At 37.5% G+C, this 20,811-nt stretch overlaps 1 protein-coding gene and 1 pseudogene across 1 annotated transcript in view; one reads left to right on the top strand and one right to left on the bottom strand.

The window, feature by feature from the left end:
* KCNH5 (potassium voltage-gated channel subfamily H member 5) overlaps positions 1-20,811 on the top strand; it is a 313,954-nt gene that overhangs the window by 125,522 nt on the left and 167,621 nt on the right. The window lies entirely within an intron of this gene.
* On the bottom strand, positions 9,047-10,295 carry LOC112822752 (serine/threonine-protein phosphatase 2A catalytic subunit beta isoform pseudogene; annotated as a pseudogene).

Here is a 20,811-nt window from a genome sequence, read left to right as displayed (position 1 = left end):
CTTGGAGAACACTGTCATCCCTTAGGTAGATGGACATGCAGTGGAATAGTAAGGCTAAATGGCCTGTCTCATGCTGAAAAGTATTCCCCCTTTTTGATAGAACGATTAAGAACCGAATCCTTGGATAGTAATAGGATGCTTCTTGTAGTAACCGAGTTCCAGTTCAGTCCTTTGAAAGGAATTTGAGTGGAAAAACAACCAGATATTAAAAGAAACAAGGCATAGAAATGTGAAGGCATTAGATAATATAGGGTGTGCTTTGGATTTTAAGAATTAAGAGGATGATGTCCAAGTAGTTAAGTGAATTTGTGAAAATGGGTCAATGTGAGAGCACCATATCAGAATGCTCGGTCCATTTTCAGGCAGGCACATTGAGCAAATTCTTCCCTCATCTCATTTCCAGTAAATAGTGAGACCAAGTATTAAGCAGGATTTCACATGTACAATTAGAAAGGATTTTATGCCTGGTATTATGCTGGATTTTGATGCAGATAAATTTCTCATCTGCAGAACACTTCCAGTTTTCAGGGCAGAATCTACCATTAGAATAAAGAGGCATATAGATTTCAGTTGATATCACATCATTAATGATCAGCACTTGTGTGAATGTACTGATTTTTTGGCAAGCACTGTATTTGAGACAAAGCAAAAAAAAAAGGTTTTTTTTTTTTTTTTTTTCTTCTTTCCTCTTTTTGCCCTCTTTCCCTCTTGTGAGGATAAATTTGAGTAGGGAGCAGTAAGCACTTGGTTCCTGGTCTTGCAGTTATATGCACAGGGCTCAGTCTCATCAGAAATAACTAGGAACTATATAACGATGTAAAACTATGTAACAGGAGCAACACAGGTCTTGTGTTGACTGGGCAAAACAAGGGTCTTGGTTTTCTCATCTATCCTCTTTGCTAGAAGTTAAACATATTTTAAACTATAGTGTAAGCTTCAATTTTTATATTAGTTTGTATTCCTATTTCATCGGTGTGGATCCTCAAACCCTAATTTCTTGCATTTCTAGAAAGTAAACCACCGTGTCTCCTGCGTGAATTTCTTCTGGATCTTTCAGGGCTCTTCTCAGTGATCAAGTTGATAGAACATTGCCTAGATGTACCGGGTGGTCTCTGCTATTTGACCTTCGTCTGGACCTGTCCCCTTACAGCTGAATTAAATCAATCATTTGTTGGGATTGAGAGCCATAAAGAATAAGACTGTTTTCTGAGTCTCAGCCTTTATTTGCGCCTGTGCTGCACTGAAAACGTACTGAAAACGACCCCAACAGAGGGTCGTGCTTCTCTCTCTAAGCAAACCTTTCGTTTCCAGAGCTTCTCTGTGTTCTCAAATCCTGTTAGTAGTGTTTTCTGGCCTGGAGGTTTTCAGAACAGAATCCGGGGTTTACATGGCAGTGGGGAAAGACTGTTTTTTCATCAGAAAATCAGAAAAGGCACCTCAGTGATACAACAAACTGAATTGTTTTAGTGTTTCTGACAGTTAAGTCTTTCTGCTGAAGTGAATTACTTCTCACATAGGATTATTCTAATAAAATGAAGCAGTGACCCTAAGAAGAGGCCGAGTTTTTTCCCATGTTATAAGGAATAACATTAAGGAATTTGGATGTTAAGAAATTAATTGACTTTTTTTAATAGTAGTAGTGTTCCTTTCAGTGTGTTCCCCAATAATCAATTATTCAGGGTATGGTTGTTAAGAATATGAGCATCGGCTTCACTTGTATTCAAATCCTGGCTGGGCCATGTACTGTGTGGGTGTCTTTGGGTAGGTTGCTTATTTTTAAACCACAGTTTCCTGTCAAATGGGAGTTTTAATGCCTTTCTCTTACTAAAGTTGCATTGAAGATTAAATGAGGTAATGTACATAAAATGCTTTCATAGTACATTAAATTTATTTAATAAAAAAATTCAGTACTTTTATTTGACACTGATTGTTATCAAATTGTTGGTACTTCCATGAACAGCTGACCTTTATAAATGCTTTTTTGGAATAACATTTTTTCACTCATTATACTTTTGCTTCATCATAAATTGAGGGCCAATGTGTTCAACATTGGGATACGAAGAAAAATAAATATATGGCTCTTATTCCAAAGTAGTTCAGGGGATAAACAATTCCACTTTCACTTTTACTGTCTTCACTCATTTAAATATCGTATGTGCATTTTCATGGCATTTGTAACCCTAGAAAAGTCTACACTGAAAGAAAATAAGCATACTACCCATGAGTATTCCATTTCTTGCTCTGGTATTTATTCATCAGATTTCTTCTACAAGTGACAGCAGTTTGGGAAACTCACAAGCCTTACATATTTTTTTAAAAAAGATTTATTTATTTATTATTCTAGAGAGAGAGAGGGATTGGGGGAAAGGACAGAAGGAGAAGAGAGAGCATCTCAAGCAGACTCCCCACTGAGCATGGAGCCTGACTCAGGGCTCTATCTCACAACCCTGAGATCATGACCTGAACCACAATCAAGAGTCAGACACTTAACTGCCTGAGCCATCTAGGCAGCCTTAAATATTTTTTTCAGTGTGGTGCATGCCAAAACATATAGCCCCCTCTTTCAGTTAACAGAGAAGGAAGGACTTAGAAGAATATGCAAATTTATACAGTGAGTTGATAGCATTAATTCAATGCAGAAAAGATAAAAACACAATTAGTTCTATCCAAATAATTGGTAGGAACCTCACAAGAGTTTTGGCCAGTTATAAAGTCAGATAGCCAATTAAATAAAAAGATTGTTACTTTTCATATATTGTTTAATTGGAGCAGGGGGGATCTCTGGTTGAGACCTGTGGTGTCTTGATCTGATTCCATAAACATTTATTGAATGTCTGTTCCGTGCCAGACACTGGCTCAGCTTTGAAATTACAAGGGTGAATAAGACAAAGACCCTGTTCTCAAAGAATGTAAAATCCAAAATTTAATGGGAATTTTTATCATAATTTATGCTTGAGAATTCACTTTCTGTCTATTCTCACTGCTCAAATAGCAAAGTGTGCACACTTGAAATGTGAATATTCTCATGAGTATTTCATCACATATGCTCCCTCTTTGTAATACCTCATATGGCAGTACTTTGCATAGAATTAATTGCCAGATTGTGAGGGGGAACTTGTGTATTTCTACATATAAACACTTCTACATTTATTAGTTGTGTAGTGGCTGGGTATTAAATATAATTTAAAGTTGTTCCTAATTCCTTAAGTAGTAAGAGAAGGGAACATAAAGGAAATATCAAAAAGCCCAGCTTTATGATAATATCTAATAAATACTTTTTTCAGTGCAATAATACTTCATACTCAGGCTGAAAAAGTGACACAAAGAAAGGTGGGGTAAATTCATGGCATTGATTTCTAGATTGTCAAATAAAAGTGTTATTTTATTAATTTCAAGTCTGTTTCTAGACTAGTACCCACAGACTGGAATAAGCATATAAGATAATCATTCTAAAGAAAGATTAAGGAAACTGGGAATGTGTAGGCTCTTATGACAGGTGGGTTCTTTGACTTGACTTTCTTAAGGATGGTGGTGCCAGAAAATGGACTATTAATTGCACTACCATTTTCCCCTTTACAGCTTACTTTCTGAGAATTGGAACTGCTGGCAATGAATGATGGTTATGACCTGTTCCTCCTTCCCTTGTCTCTTATGTTTATGGAACATCCAAGTTCCTTAATGTTACTCTTTATACCATGTCAAAAAATTGGCTTCTTCTTAGGGTCACTGCTCCATTTTATTAGAATACTCCTGTGTTTACTGAACATAAGACACTGTGCTGGTGGGGAAAATGAGGCACGCATAGCACTAATGTCACTTTTGAGGTCAAAGTAGTAGATACAATAATGTGGATGCCCTCAAACAGTGTAGTACTTCTGCTCCCGTACTTGCTGGTCGTGTCACCTTGGACCATTTACTGACTTTTCTAAGGTTTTGTTTCTTATTTTAAATGAACGATATTACCTATCTGATGGGTTGTATGAGGCTTAGAGACATTGTGTTCATTCGCCAAATATTTGTTGAGCCCCTACTATGTGTCAGATACTGTTCTGTGGCTCTTAGAATACAGCGGTGAACTAAAAAAGATTCCTGCGGTCATGGTACTTACATTCTAAAAAGGGGGGGGACGGGCAATTAATAATAGACATAGTAAATAAGAGAATGAATAGTCTATTATGAGGACAATAATTAGCGGATGGAAAAAGGATAGGTAGAGTGGATCTGGGCATTTGGGAGTGTGGGAGGCAGGGAGGAAGTCAGGTATGTTTATTGAGAAGGTGGTAATTAGGAAGGACAAGGCAGTGAGACTTACCCTGTGCCTATCTGGTGGAAATGCCTTCCAGACAGTGAGAACAGTTAGGGGATAGACCTTTGATGCAATTGTGCCTGCCGTGTTAACATCCGAGGAGTAATGAGAAGGAAGCCGCCGTGGCTACAGCAGCCGTAAGGAGGGGTGAGGGAAAATTATACGTATTAACATACCCCACAGGTGTCTGACCATTAACAGCCACTATTGAATTATATGGTTACAGCAGGAGAAGCTGAATGGGCTGAGATAGGCATCAAACTGTTTTTGTGGAACCCATGGTATTTGAGATGTACTTTAAGGGACCGGTAAGAAATAGTGCCTGCTAATTAGCCTCAATTTTGTTATTTTGTCCTTGTACTATGGAGAGCCTAGAACCCCAATTGTTCTGTCATCGTAGTGACATGATCTAATAAGCCTCTTGTTTTATTGGGTGATGTAAGATCCCTTTACAGCTGATATTCTGCACGTTCCTTACGTATCTTCCAAGAAAGATATACATGTAGCATGTGTAAATGTACATGCAGTATGTTTTATGTGCAGGTAAGATACATGTAAATGTGAGAAGAGAGAAATGAAGAGATGTTCTTTTCTTCCAATGGAAAATTCCTGGGAAATGAACAGTTCCAGTCACTTATGAAGCCACATTGTAACATCTTCCTTTTATGAAATTTTATATAAAATCATGATTTTAATTATCTGTTTTCTTTTTTTTTAAGATTTATTTACTTATCAGAGAGAGATAGAGGGAGAGAGAGAGCACAAGCAGGGGGAACGGCAGTCAGAGCAGGCAGAGGGGGAGAAGCCTGATGCAGGACTCGACCCCAGGACCCTGGGATCATGACCTGAGCCGAAGGCAGACGCTTCACCGACTGAGCCACGCAGGCATCGCTTAATTGTCTGTTTTCAACCATCTGTCTGTTAGAGGCCAGTTCCACTCAATTTATTCAGTGATTGGAGTTCCCAGGTGGCGCAGAATCCCTGTGGCATTTTCTACCTCTATTTCCCTATTGTCTCTCTTTTTGTTGTATCTTTCAGTTTAAAGGGGGTGGTTTGGAGGCCTCCTGAAAATATAAACACGAGTGAGACTTTCCCAGATCACATTAGGCCAACATAAATGATGACCGACCATGAGTAACTCAAGTGAGATGGTGATTAACAATTTCTATTTTTGTGGAAGGAATATGGTTAAATCTGGGAGTTCTTAATATATCATTAGCAAATCTAATTTTTTGTAATAACCCTTGATATATTTTCCTATTTTAACAAAACACATTAGAGTGGTGTTTACTCCTAAAAACCCAGCCTTTTTCACTCAGTTCCATTACTGGAATATCTCTGAATGTGTTTTTTAATTGATATTTTCTCAGACTTGAAGATGAAGTGACAAATAATCCTTGACTTTCATACACAGGGTGAGAGATTTTAGTTGGGGAGATTTGAGACTAAAATTGTTGCTCCTTTCTCCAAGACTCCAAGAGCATAGTACGGGAAGGAAGCCAAGAGAAATTTTTTCTTTTAAACCTCAGGGATGTATTACTGCTCTACAGTTACTTGAAAGATGAATAAAATTCTTTGACAAACTATGTTATTTTAGGTGATGATTATTAATCATTAGGAAACCAAAGCTTCTTCCAGTATGCGTTAAAAACCATTTTGCCTTGGATTTTATAGTGTTATTACTCTTTCAACTTCTCCTGAGCACTATAATTATTCTAGGTGGTTATATAAATTGAATTTAGAGAGTCCCTATTAATTAGACAAACCATTGCTAGCTTACTTGCAATTCTGAATCAGTTGCCCACCACTACTCTTCAAATAAAGAAGTTTCAAATTTATTTTAACGTGTGGTCGTTTCTGGATTTATTTCACTATTGATTATTCATGGCTCATTTTATATCCTACGCCTAGAAAATGTATTAGATTTATCCCGTGGCTTCATTTGTCTTGACAAATCACTGCCCCAACCTTTCCTCCATACATTTTTATTCCTTTGGAATAAAATTTAAAGTAAGTACTAATTTAGAAACCATTTTCAGGTAGATGTTATTGGAAAAATATATATATATTTGTTAGGCAGTTCTTCACAGTTTAAGTAAAGAGAGCCACTTTTTGCTTTATGTAGCAATTTATATTCCCAGGAGGGGCTTAGTCTTAAGTAGACAGATGCCAATCCATGCACCTTTAAGGGGAACATACCTGGCTATGTGTATATTACTTCAGTGTGAAAAAATGTAGTTGAAGCTTTCTGTTCCTTTTCCTTTTTCATACTCAAAATGGCTTATAAAAGCAACTGTAAATTTAATTATGTTGTATTTGTACATGGCAGATTGCTTTTAAATTTAATTTAATTTTATTATGTTATGTTAGTCACCATACGGTACATGAGTTTTTTGAAGCAATTATTAAAATAAATTAAGATATAAGAGAAACTAAGAGCTAACAGAGCAAGGTAAGGGAATGTAGGACTAGAATCTGTTTTGAATGAGCACACATTTAAGGACTAAAAGATAAGATTAAGATTTGATTGTTGTCATCAATTAATTTTCCAGTTATTATAAAATTGTCAAATAATTCTTCATACTAAATTGACTTAGTGTTAGGGACATTTAAATAGATTTTATTGTTCTTTAACATATATCAGCTCATTTAATCCTCACAAGAAGCTTAAGAGGTAGGCAGGCTTAGGTAAAAGTAATCTTCAGTCATATATATATATTTTCTTCAGTATCTTTCCCCACCCAGCTTTATAGAGATATAATTGACATATAATATTGTGTAAGTTTCAGGTATATAATGTGATAAATTAAAAAATATATATCTTGGGGCTCCTGGGTAGCTCAGATGTTTGGGCATCTGCCTTCGGCTCGGGTCATGATCTCAGAGTCCAGGGATCAAGCCCCGCATCGGGCTCCCTGGTTGGCGGGGAGCCTGCTTCTCCCTCTCCCTCTACTGTTCCCCCTGCTTGTGCTCTCTCGCTCTCTCTGTCAAATAAATGAATGGAATCTTAAAAAAATATATATATATATCTTGTGAAACAGAGGAGTATGTAAAACACTTTAATTTCTTGAGTTTTCAAAAGTTAACTAGTTAAAAGCCTTTATCCACCAACTTGAAATGCTGATTTTTCTCATACACAAAATTTTCACATGCCATGGGCCCAGTTCTTCTTTTATTCTGTTTTATTGATCAGAATGTCTAATTGTGAACCAATGTCATGTTTTATTAATTTGTACATCTTTGTAATATCTTTTCCTATCTGGTAGGACACAATTCCTGAGTATTGACTCTTCTGTATGGATTTCAAAATTATCTTGTCAAGTTCCATGAAAACATTCTACTGGACTCTTGATTAAGATTGCATTGGATTTAGGGGTGCCTGGGTGGCTCAGTCAGTTGAGTGTCTGAGCATCTTCGTTCCATGGTTCTCCCTTTTCTTCTCCCTTTGTGTGAGCACACTTGCTCTCTCTCTCTCAAAAAAAAAAAAAATTTAAAAGTTGCATTGGATTCGTAGGTTAAATCTAGATCATTAGCTTACTTACAGCATCAACCTTTCCGTCCATGCACGTAAATATCTCAGTTTATTCAGGTATTCTCGTATGTCCTTCACTTAGCAAATATTTTTTCAACACATACTATTTTTAGGGCACTGTTATAGGTGTTGGAGATATAACATTGATTAAAATATGCCTACTTTTAAGCAGCTTATATTTTAGTGGAGGAAAAGACAAAACAAATAAGATTCAAATATATAATATGTTGCATAGTGGTAAGTGCCCAGAAGAAAAATAAAGTAGGGTATCGGGAGAAAGAACAATAAAAGCGCATGTGTGCGCATGCGTGCACGTGTGCACTCTGGTTAGTGAAATCTTCACTGATAAGGTAACATTTGAACAGAGTTGAATCAGGAGAGGAATTGAGCCACATGTCTGTCTTGAAAAGAGAGCTACTTTTCAAGTGGAACCACGGATGCAAATCTTTGAGGTGGGAGATTGATAGCCTGAGGTGTTTGCTCAACAACAGAGCCCAGAGGGCGTGGTTTGAGGGAGAGGGGAGAAGGGAGGGGGAAGACAGAGGGGAGAGGGAGGAGGGACGTTTTGCAGTTGTCTCCATAAAGATCTTGAGTATTTCTTGTTAGGTTTATTCCTGGGAGCATTTCACAGTCTTTTCTCTGAATACTTTTTTTTATGTTCTTTCTAAAATTACCCGTCTAATTGGTCATTGCTGGTGTATAGGAGAATTACTGATTCTTACATGTTGATTTTATATCTTGTTACACTATGAACTTAGTTCTAGTATTTCAACAATTGATTCCATTTGGTTTTCTATTAAGTAACAATCCTGCCTAATGACTATCTCCTCCATCCTGGCCTACATGTTTTATTTCTTTTTTCTTTTATTTGCTTTTTTTTTGTTTGTTTGTTTAAAATGGAAAGTTTATTTGCTCAGTACACCAAATAGGATGCAAGCACTGTCATGACACATATACAGAAATATGCAGATCAACATAAAACAGTAATTTAGTTTAAATGAAGGGAAACCTTTTTAAATGTTATGATAACATACTCCCAACAATCTTTTCTTCAGTTAATTTAACTATACATTTCAATAAAATAAATGGTAATGGATTAAGTGGAAGTTAGCTGGTGAATTTTTCTTCAAAATAAAACCCCAACTCTATCAATCCATGCCAGTTAAACATAGTGTTTAACTATAACTAAAATTTCCAAATAAGTGCAAAAGGAGATGAAGGAGTTAGTTACCTTTTTTGCTTGAACAGTCCACAGGAAAATGGTTACTACAAATACAGCAGGCAAACTGTTAAGACAGACCAATCTAGAATATAGTGTTGTACTAAATTTCAGTCTCAAATTGTGCTGAATGCTCATCATTAATATGGCACATTTTGATTCATGATATGATTTAATACCAAGACAGATCCCAATTTGTCACAGAAACACATACATTACTGTTGCTTTTTTTGTTTTGTTTTTAAATATATATATTTTAAAAAGCCAGGTATACTTCCACATACAAAGGCAGGGTTTTCCCAGGAGGAATTTACAGGAAGTAGTCTGGGGTGCGCCGGGTAACATGAGGCTCTCCACAATGAGGTGCTGGGTCAAACTGAAGGAAGGAGTATTTTAAAGTGTCATCTAATTCCATGATAGCAAGCTGGTTCCCACAACGGTAACAGTAATTGGGTGCACTGAAAATGGTAACCACATTCTGATCATGACACCAATTGTATCCCTCCGTTATAAGTTGGTGAGCTCGAGAAACCAGTGTGAGACCATTGGCATGTTTAAATGTTTCAGAAATGTCCTATCCAAATGTGTAGCCATCACCACGTGGTGAGATACCCCACCTACCACGATCATCTGGGTCTGACCACAATAGATCACACATTGAGCCCTCATGTGGAACTTCTTGTAAAGATCCAAAGCTCTTATATGATCCAGTGTATCTATGGATGGAGAGAGGCCACCGGGGAGGCAGAATATCTGTCCATCTACTAAAGCTGTAAGTGGAAGGTAATCCAATAGATCTGTAAAATATTTCCAAACATTGGCATTTCCATACTTTTGTAGACATTCATCATAAAAGCCATATACTTAGGTAGTATGTCGGCTTTCGTGGTTTCCTCTCAATATTGTAATGCGTTCTGGTAATGCACCTTTAATGCCACAAGAAGAGTCACAGTCTCCACTGAGTAATAGCCTCTGTCTACATAGTCGCCTATGAATAGATAGTTTGTATCTGGTGATTTTCCACCAATTCTAAAGAGTTCCATAAGATCATGGAATTGACTATGCACATCTCCACACAGGGTAACAGGACAACAAACCTCTTGCACATTTGATTCTTTTGTTAAAATTTCCTTAGCCTTTTTGCACAGCGTCTGCACTTGGTTCTCGTTAAGCTGTTTACACTCGTTCAGCTGCTGGACCCACTGGTCCAGCTCCTTGGTGAACGCCTTGTCGTCCATGGCAGCCCGAGCCCCTTCTCTTTTTTCTTTGTTTTACTACATTTCTAGGATACTCAGTAAAATATGTAATAGTAGCTATGAAAGTGAGAATGTTTTTTCCTTTCTCTAATTTTAATGAAATGCTTCTCATTTCATAATAAAGCATGATGTTTGCTATTTCTTTATTTAATGGAGCAGGGGAATTTTTCTCCTACCTATAATTTGCTAAGAGACTTTTTTAAAGTAAAAAATTTTCAGCATCTGTTAAGAAGTTCGTATGTATATGTAACACATTAATGTAGTGAATTGCATTGATCTCTCTCTCTATGTAGAACTATTTTTCTTTTTTCTGTTTTTTTAATTTAAATTAAATTAGTCAACATATAGTACATTGTTAGTTTCAGATGTAGTATTCAATAATTCATCAGTTGCATATAACACCCAGTGCTCATCACATCACATGCCCTCAACTATTTTTCAGTTCTCAGATATACATTGATTAGAAAACTATTAAGTGTCTACATGTACAGGCAATGTTCTAGGTACCTGTGTTACATCAGTGAACACGCCAAAGTTCCTTAGTTCATGAAGCTTACATTCTAATAATGGAAAGCATAAAATAAACAATAAATACGATAAATGAAAAAATTGTAATTTTAGTAGGAAGAGATAAGTGCATTGTGAAACAGAGATAGCAGTGCAGGTTAGGGGACTCAGGTGTGAGGAGAGAGTTTGTCAGATGGGCTGACATTGCTGATTCTGGGCAGATGAGTGTCATGACCTGCCTTGTGGCTGTGCAGGCTCACTCTGGACTAACAGACATATGGGAATGATGAGCAAGGGAAGAAGAGGGAGATGTGGAGAAGCTCATCATGGTGAAACAGGAGGGAGATGATGGAGACAGAACAGACTTGGTGAATGGTAGTGGAGGTGATAAAAATCTACTTCTATTTTGAAGGAAAGCTAACAAGAGTTCTAAGGATTTTCAGTTGCATTTAGGATATAAGAGGAAGAGAGAGGTTAAGTTTTTTGGCCTGAGCAACCTGATCATGATGTTTCTTTCTTTTAGTAAACGGCAAGATTTGATTTGCTAATAACTTGTTTAGGACTTTTGCAATGAGACTCTAAAATTGTTCTAGGTTTGTCTGTTCTTCCATAAGCCATGTTTGGTTCTATTAGCCTTTTAAAATACATAGGGTAACTTTTTGGATGTTTGAAAACAGCTTGTATAAAAAGAATTTTAATTTACTTAAAGGTTTGGTTAAGCTTGCTCAAAAAGTCATTTGGACCTTTGCCTTTTTTTAGATAGTGAAGGGATGTGTCAGGATTCTCTAAGACCACCCCCAAGTTTGGTGATTTGCTAGAAAGACTCACAAGATTCAGTATTTAGTTTTATTCATGGCTAAGCTTTATTACAGCAAAAGGGTGTAAGGCAAAATCAACAAAGTGCAAAAGTGAATGCGGACAAAGTCTGGAGGAAACCAGGTGCTAGCTTCCACGGTCTTCTTCCAGTGGGGTCACATGGGGTATGCTTAATTTGCCCAGCAACAAGATGAACATATATGAACTGTGCCAAAGAGGAACACTGAAGACTCAGCACCCAGGGTTTTTTTTTTTTTTTTTTTAAATTGGGGGCTGGTTACATAAGCACCCTTTGTATAATGTGCACCAAAATTCCAGACTCCCAGAAAGAATGCAGGTTTTTAGCATAAACCATATTCTTCATACAAACAATTTAGGCACAGCGAGCCCCTCATTTAGAGGAAGTTTTATATCAATGTAGGGAAGTGTTTACTGGTTGAGATCCCAGAAACCAGCCAAGAGCCAGCCTTGCAAACTGACCTTCCTAATGATGGCAGTCTCAGGTCTGTCATAATAACTTTCCTGCATGGAGGAATTGGGTGTCATAGAGAGAGGTAGATCATATTGATTACTGTTTCAATTTCTTCTGTATTTATTGATCGATTCAGATTTTTAACTTCTTTGTGAGATGATTTAGGTAATTTTTTCCTAGAAAACTTGGGCTTAACTAGGTTTCAAATTCATTGACAGTTGTTCGTAATATTCCCTTATGATATTATTTTAAGGTTTTTTTTCTTTTTAATGTTTACTTGTGCCTTGTCTCAGATTAGACTTGCCAAAAGTTCATCTCTGTTAATTTTTTTAATCGAGATAATTGTAGATTAACATGAAGTTGTAAGAAATAATACAAAGGGATCCCATATACTCTTTACTTGGCTTCCCTGATGGTGGTACTCCTTTGCGAAGCTACAGTGTAGTATCACAACTAGTATTCTGACATTGATGCAGTTCACTGATCTTACCTTTGCTTAATTTTGCTTGTACTTCTTTGTGTCTGTGTTTGTATTCTATACAGTTTTATCATATGGCTAGATCTGTGTTTACAGTGCTGTGGTCAAGATACTAAAGAGTTCCATCACCATGGTCATCTCTCCCGGTACCCTTTTATAAGTACACATACCTCCATCCTCCAACCCCCTATACACACACTTTCCCCATCTTTACCCACTGGCAGTCACTAATCTGCTTTCCATTTGTTTGTGGTTTTTTTTTCCTTTTTTTATTATCGTGTTCAATTAGCCAGCATAAAATATATCTTATTTGTAAGGATTTTTCATTTCAAAAATGTTCTATAAGTGGAAACACACTATATAACCTTTTGGCTTTGACATTTCACTCAGCATAATTTTCTGGAGATTCACCCAAATTGTTGTGTGTATCAATAATTCTTTCCTTTTAGTTGCTGAGCAGTATTAAATGGTATGTATATAAATAGACATCTGGGATGTTTTCAATTTTTCGCAATTGTGAATAAAGCTGCTATAAACACTTGTTGACAACTTTTTGTGTGAACATACGTTTTCATATTGGTAGGATAAGTGCCCAAGAGTGCAATTGCTGGGTCTTATGGTAACTGTGTGTTTAGTTTTATAAGAAACTACCAAACTGTTTTCTGGAGAGGTTGTACGATTTTAAATTCCCACCAATGTGTGAGTGATACAGTTCCTCCTCACCAGCTTTTACTGTTGTCACTAGTTTTATTTTATCCACTGTGTAGTGACAGTGTGATTTTAATTTTTGTTTTTCTGGTGGCTAATGTTGTTGAACATCATTTCATGTACTTATATGCTACCTCTCTTTAGTTATTTTTTTTTAAAGATTTTATTCATTTATTGAGAGAGAGAGAAAGAGAGAGATGGAGTGGGGGGGAGGGGCCGAGGGAGAGGGAGAAGTAGACTCCCTGCTGAGCAGAGAATCTGACATGGGGCTCAATGCTAGGACCCTGAGATCATGAAGGCAGATGCTGAGCCAGAGGCAGACACTTAACCGACTGAGCCAGCCAGGCGCCCCTCTCTTTGGTTATTTTAAAAGAACTTGTTTCAGGGATGCCTGGGTAGCTCAGTCAGTTGACTATCCAACTCTTGATCTCAGGGTCCTGAGTTCAAGTCCTACGTTGGGTGCCACACTGGGTGTGGAGCCTACTTAAAAAACAAAACAAGGGGTGCCTGGGTGGCTCAGTTGTTGAGCGTCTGCCTTCAGCTCAGGTCATGATCCCAGGGTCCTGGGATCGAGCCCCACATTGGGCTCCCTGCTCAGCGGGAAGCCTGCCTCTCCCTCTCCCACTCCCCCTGCTTGTGTTCCCTCTCTCACTGTGTCTCTCTCTGTCAAATAAATAAATAAAATCTTAAAAAATAAATAAATAAAAAACAAAACAAAACAAAAAAAACCCCATTTCATTTCATTGGTACTTTATTTTTGCCTTACAAAAGTTGTCTGTGACATCCATTCTGATGTTAAACTTTTAATTTAGTTTAAGTTATTAATGTAATTTAGCTTATTTTTTTTTATTTTTTTATTGTTATGTTAATCACCATATATTACATCATTAGTTTTTGATGCAGTGTTCCATGATTCATTGTTTGTTCATAACACCCAGTGCTCCATGCAGAACGTGCCCTCCTCAATACCCATCACCAGGCTAACCCATCCCCCCACCCACCTACCCTCTAAACCCTCAGTTTGTTTTTCAGAGTCCATCATCTCTCATGTGTAATTTAGCTTATTAATTTAAACTTTCACCGTTGCATTTTCTTTGAGTTTATTTTGTTTTTATCTTTAATGGAAGATTGAGATAGGAGGTAGATCATATTGATTACTGTTTCAATTTAATAACATCAATTCTTCAGGTTAATATTTTTATTTTCTATTAATATACCTGTTGCTGAAAATTCCCTCTGAGAATCTCCTTGGGCATACCCCACAGGTTTTGATATGCTATGCTTTCATTATTGTTATATTTTGTGTTTCTACTTTGTCTTTAAATTTATTCCTTAATACATGAGTTATTTAAAATTGTCTTATTTGTAAGTTTAAATCTTTGCTTTGCCTTTTGAGTTTAGTATAGTTATGTTTGATTTGAATTTTGCTTCATAGGAATTAATTTATGTTTACTATGCTTTCTTCTCTTTCCCCCCACCCCCTTTTTTGCTTTTTGTGGAATTGACTGTCTTGTTGTGTTTGGTGTTGTCATAGGTGTTTATTTACTTCCCCTTTAATGATTTGGAAGCTAGATAATTCCTTTGGCATTCTAAAGTTTTAATGCACACACTTAACCCCCTTGAAAAATAGTTTTATTCAACATTGACATACAATAAATTGCATATATTTAAAATATAAAATTTTGTATTTTGAAAGACTTCATATATATGTATGTCCGATTTATATATATTTTAACATATATGTACATGGCTCAGAATTACAATGTCGTTCTATCTTGTCCAAGAAAAGAACTACGGAATTCTTTCAATTTTTTTTTCCTTCCAAAAATCCCGACTATCATGCTGACATCATCTAGAATTTATTTCATGCTGTTGTTATTCTTTTCTTGTCATAATTAGCAATCATTTTGTATTTATAGCTGTTGAGTTCCAGTCCATTTGTCTGGATGTTGGAACTTTGTTTTCCTTCTATGTTTAGATACTGTCTCCCAATAATTTGCAGGGATTCCCAATAATTTCCTTGAATCTAGGATTGCTGAGGGATCCTCATCTAAGTTTCAATAAGCTGTTTTGTAATTTCTAGGAATTTGAGGTGGGAAGGAGAGACCATAGCATGTTTTAAGACCACCATCTTGACTAGGAACTCAAGAGGCACTTTTAAAAAAAAATTTTTTATTATTATGTTAATAACCATACATTACATCATTAGTTTTTGATGTAGGGTTCCATGATTCATTGTTTGTGCATAACACCCAGTGCTCCATGCAGAATGTGCCCTCTTTAATACCCATCACCAGGCTGACCCATCCCCCCACCTCCCTCCCCTCTAGAACCCTCAGTTTGTTTTTAAGAGTCCATCGTCTCTCATGGTTTGTCTCCCCCTCCGACTTACTCCCCTTCATTCTTCCCCTCCTGCTATCTTCTTCTTTTTCTTTTTTCTTAAAATATGTTGCATTATTTGTTTCAGAAGTACAGATCTGTGATTCAACAGTCTTGCACAATTCACAGTACTCACCAGAGCACATACCCTCCCCAATGTCTATCACCCAGCCACCCCATCCCTCCCACCCCCCACCACTCCAGCAACACTCAGTTTGTTTCCTGAGATTAAGAATTCCTCATATCAGTGAGGTCATATGATACATGTCTTTCTCTGATCGACTTATTTCACTCAGCATAACACCCTCCAGTTCCATCCACGCCAGTGCAAATGGCAAGATCTCATTCTTTTGATGGCTGCATAATATTCCATTCTGTATATATACCACTTCTTCTTTATCCATTCATCTGTCGATGGACATCTTGGCTCCTTCCACAGTTTGGCTATTGTGGACATTGCTGCTATAAATATTGGGGTGCACGTACCCCTTTGAATCCCTACATTTGTATCTTTAGGGTAAATACCCAGTAGTGCAACTGCTGGATCATATGGTAGCTCTATTTTCAGCTGTTTGAGGAACCTCCATACTGTTTTCCAGAGTGGTTGCACCAGCTTGCATTCCCACCAACAGTGTAGGAGGGTTCCCCTTTCTCTGCATCCCTGCCAACATCTGTTGTTTCCTGACTTGTTAATTTTAGCCATTTTGACTGGCATGAGGTGGTATCTCATTGAGGGTTTGATTTGGATTTCCCTGATACTGAGTGATGTTGAGCACTTTTTCATGTGTCTGTTGGCCATTTGGATGTCTTCTTTGGAAAAATGTCTGTTCATGTCTTCTGCCCATTTCTGGATTGGATTCTTTGTTCTTTGGGTGTTGAGTTTGATAAGTTCTTTATACATTTTGGATACTAGCCCTTTATCTGATATGTCGTTTGAAAATATTTTCTCCCATTCTGTCAGTTGTCTTTTGGTTTTGTGGACTGTTTCTTTTGCTGTGCAAAAGCGTTTTATCTTGATGAAATCCCAATAGTTCATTTTTGCCCTGGCTTCCCTTGCCTTTGGTGATGTTTCTAGGAAGAAGTTGCTGCGGCTGAGGTCGAACAAGTTGCTACCTGTGTTCTCCTTTAGGATTTTGATGGACTCCTGTCTCACATTTAGGTCTTTCAACCATTTGGAGTCTATTTTTGTGTGTGGTGTAAGGAAATGGTCCAGTTTCCTTCTTCTGCATGTGGCTGTCCAATTTTCCCAAACCATTTGTTGAAGAGACTGTCTTTTTGCCATTGGACATTCTTTCCTGCTTTGTCGAAGATTAGTTGACCATAGAGTTGAGGTTCCATTTCTGGGCTCTCTATTCTGTTCCATTGATCTATGTGTCTCTTTTTGTGCCAGTACCATACTGTCTTGATGAGGACAGCTTTGTAATAGAGCTGGAAGTCCAGAATTGTGATGCCGCCAGCTTTGCTTTTCTTTTTCAAGATTCCTCTGGCTATCGGGGTCTCTTCTGGTTCCATACAAATTTTAGGATTATTTGTTCCATTTCTTTGAAAAAAGTGGATGGTATTTTGATGGGGATTGCTTTGAATGTGTAGATTGCTCTAGGTAGCATTGACATCTTCACAATGTTTGTTCTTCCAATCCATGAGCATGGAACGTTTTTCCATTTCTTTGTGTCTTCTTCAATTTCTTTCATGAGTAGTTTATAGTTTTCTGAGTACAGATCCTTTGCCTCTTTGGTTAGATTTATTCCTAGGTATCTTATGGTTTTGGGTGCAATTGTAAATGGGATCGACTCCTTGATTTGTCTCTCTTCTGTCTTGTTGTTGGTGTATAGGAATGCCACTGATTTCTGTGCATTGATTTTATATCCTGCTACTTTACTGAATTCCTGTATGAGTTCTAGCAGTTTTGGGGTGGAGTCTTTTGGGTTTTCCACATACAGTATCATATCATCTGCAAAGAGTGAGATTTGACTTCCTCTTTGCCGATTCGGATGCCTTGGATTTCTTTTTGTTGTCTGATTGCTGTGGCTACGACTTCTAATACGATGTTGAATAGCAGTGGTGATAGTGGACATCCCTGCCGCGTTCCTGACCTTAGGGGAAAGGCTCTCAGCTTTTCCCCATTGAGAATGATATTCGCTGTAGGTTTCTCATAGATGGCTTTTCTGATATTGAGGTATGTACCCTCTATCCCTATACTCTGAAGAGTTTTGATCAAGAAAGGATGCTGTACTTTGTCAAATGCTTTTTCTGCATCTATTGAGAGGATCATATGATTCTTGTTCCTTCTTTTCTTAATGTATTGTATCACATTGATTGATTTGCGGATGTTGAACCAGCCTTGCAGCCCAGGGATAAATCCCACTTGGTCATGGTGAATAATCCTTTTAATGTACAGTGGGATCCTATTGGCTAGTATTTTGGTGAGAATTTTTGCATCCATGTTCATCAAGGATATTGGTCTGTAATTCTCCTTTTTGATGGGGTCTTTGTCTGGTTTGGGGATCAAGGTAATGGTGGCCTCATAAAACAAGTTTGGAAGTTTTCCTTCCATTTCTATTTTTTGGAAGAGTTTCAGGAGAATAGGTATTAATTCTTCTTTAAATGTCTGATAGAATTCCCCTGGGAAGCCATCTGGCCCTGGGCTTTTGTTTGTTGGGAGATTTTGATGACTGCTTCAATTTCCTTAGTGGTTATAGGTCTGTTCAGGGTTTCTATGTCTTCCTGGTTCAATTTTGGTAGTTGATACATCTCTAGGAATGCACCCATTTCTTCCAGGTTATCTAATTTGCTGGCATAGAGTTGCTCATAATATGTTTTTATAATTGTTTGTATTTCTTTGGTGGTGGTTGTGATCTCTCCTCTTTCATTCATGATTTTGTTGATTTGGGTCATCTCTCTCTTCTTTTTGATAAATCTGGCCAGGGGTTTATCAATCTTGTTAATTCTTTCGAAGAACCAGCTCCTAGTTTCGTTGATCTGTTCTACTGTTCTTTTGGTTTCTATTTCATTGATTTCTGCTCTGATCTTTATTATTTCTCTTCTCCTGCTGGGTTTAGGCTTTATTTGCTGTTCTTTCTCCAGCTCCTTTAGGTGTAGGGATAGGTTGTGTATTTGAGACCTTTCTTGTTTCTTGAGAAAGGCTTGTATTGCTATATACTTTCCTCTCAGGACTGCCTTTGCTGTATCCCAAAGATGTTGAACCCTGTGTTTTCATTTTCATTGGTTTCCATGAATTTTTTTAATTCTTCTTTAATTTCCTGGTTGACCCATTCATTCTTTAGTAGGATGCTCTTTAGCCTCCATGTATTTGAGTTCTTTCTGACTTTCCTCTTGTGATGGAGTTCTAGTTTCAAAGCCTTGTAGTCTGAAAATATGCAGGGAATAATCCCAATTTTTTGGTACCGTTTGAGACCTGACTTGTGACCTAAAATGTGATAAATTCTGGAGAATGTGCCATGGGTACTAGAGAAGAATGTGTATTTCGTTTCTTTGGGATGGAATGTTCTGAATATGTCTGTGAATTCCATTTGGTCCAGTGTGTCATTTAAAGTCTTTATTTCCTTGTTGATCTTTTGCTTAGATGATCTGTCCATTTCAGTCAGGGGGGTGTTAAAGTGCCCCACTATTATTGTATTGTTGTCAATGTGTTTCTTTGCTTTTGTTATTAATTGCCCTATATAATTGGCTGCTCCCATGTTAGGGGCATAGATATTTATAATTGTTAGATCTTCTTGTTGGATAGACCCTTTAAATAGGATATAGTGTCCCTCTTCATCTCTTATTTCAGTCTTTGTTTTAAAATCTAATTTGTCTGATATAAGGATTGCCACCCCAGCTTTCTTTTGATGTCCATTAGCATGGTAAATGGTTTTCCACCCCCTCACTTTCAATCTGGGCGTGTCTTTGGGTCTAAAATGAGTCTCTTGCAGACAGCATATCGATGGGTCTTGTTTTTTAATCCAATCTGATAGCCTGTGTCTTTGATTGGGGCATTTAGCCCATTTACATTCAGGGTAACTATTGAAAGGTATGACTTTAGTGCCATTGTATTGCCTGTAAGGTGACTGTTACTGTATATTGTCTGTGTTCCTTTCTGGTCTATGCTGCTTTTAGGCTCTCTCTTTGCTTAGAGGACCCCTTTCCATCTTTTCATGGCTGGTTTCATGTGCAAATTCCTTTAGTTTTTGTTTGTCCTGGAAGCTTTTTATCTCTCCTTCTATTTTCAATGACAGCCTAGCTGGATATAGTATTCTTGGCTGCATATTTTTCTCATTTATTGCTCTGAAGATATCATGCCAGTCCTTTCTGGCCTGCCCGGTCTCTGTGGCTAGGTCTGTTGCCAATCTAATGTATCCACCATTGTAGGTTACATATCTCTTCTCCCGAGCTGCTTTCAGGATTTTCTCTTTGTCTCTGAGACTCGTAAGTTTTACTATTAGATGTCAGGGTGATGACCTATTTTTATTGATTTTGAGAGGGGTTCTCTGTGCCTCCTGGATTTTGATGCCTGTTTCCTCCCTCACATTAGGGAAGTTCTCTGCTATTATTTGCTCCAATATGCCTTCTGCCCCTCTCTCTCTTTCTTCTTCTTGGATCCCAATTATTCTAATGTTGTTTCATCTTATCGTATCACTTATCTCTCGAATTCTGCCCTCGTGATCCTGTAGTTGTTTATCTCTTTTTCTCAGCCTCTTTATTTTCCATCATTTGGTCTTCTATATCGCTGATTCTCTCTTCTGCCTCATTTATCCTAGCAGTTAGTGCCCCCATTTTTGATTGCACCTCATTAATAGCCTTTTTGATTTCGACTTGGTTAGATTTTAGTTCTTTTATTTCTCCAGAAAGGGTTTCTCTAATAACTTTCACGCTTTTTTCAAGCCCAGCTAGTATCTTTAAAGTCATGATTCTGAACTCTAGGTCCGACATCGTACTAATGTCCGTATTGAGTAGGTCCCTGGCTGACGGTACTACCTCTTGTTCTTTTTGCTGAGGTGATTTCTTTCGTCTTGTCATTTTGTCCAGAGGAGAATAGATGAATGAGAGAACAAAATGCTAACAGGTTAACAATGTCCCCAGCAAATATACTCTAAACAAATCAGAAAAGACCTGAAACCAGGGGGAAAGAAAGGGAAAGA

The sequence above is a fragment of the Callorhinus ursinus genome, unplaced genomic scaffold, assembly GCF_003265705.2.
Source record: "Callorhinus ursinus isolate GAN/ISIS: 27379988/994484 unplaced genomic scaffold, GSC_fseal_2.0 scaffold8, whole genome shotgun sequence".
Classification (NCBI taxonomy): Eukaryota; Metazoa; Chordata; class Mammalia; order Carnivora; family Otariidae; genus Callorhinus; species Callorhinus ursinus.
The sequence above is the reverse complement of the archived record's forward strand: the minus strand, read 5'-3'. Positions and strand labels throughout refer to the sequence as shown.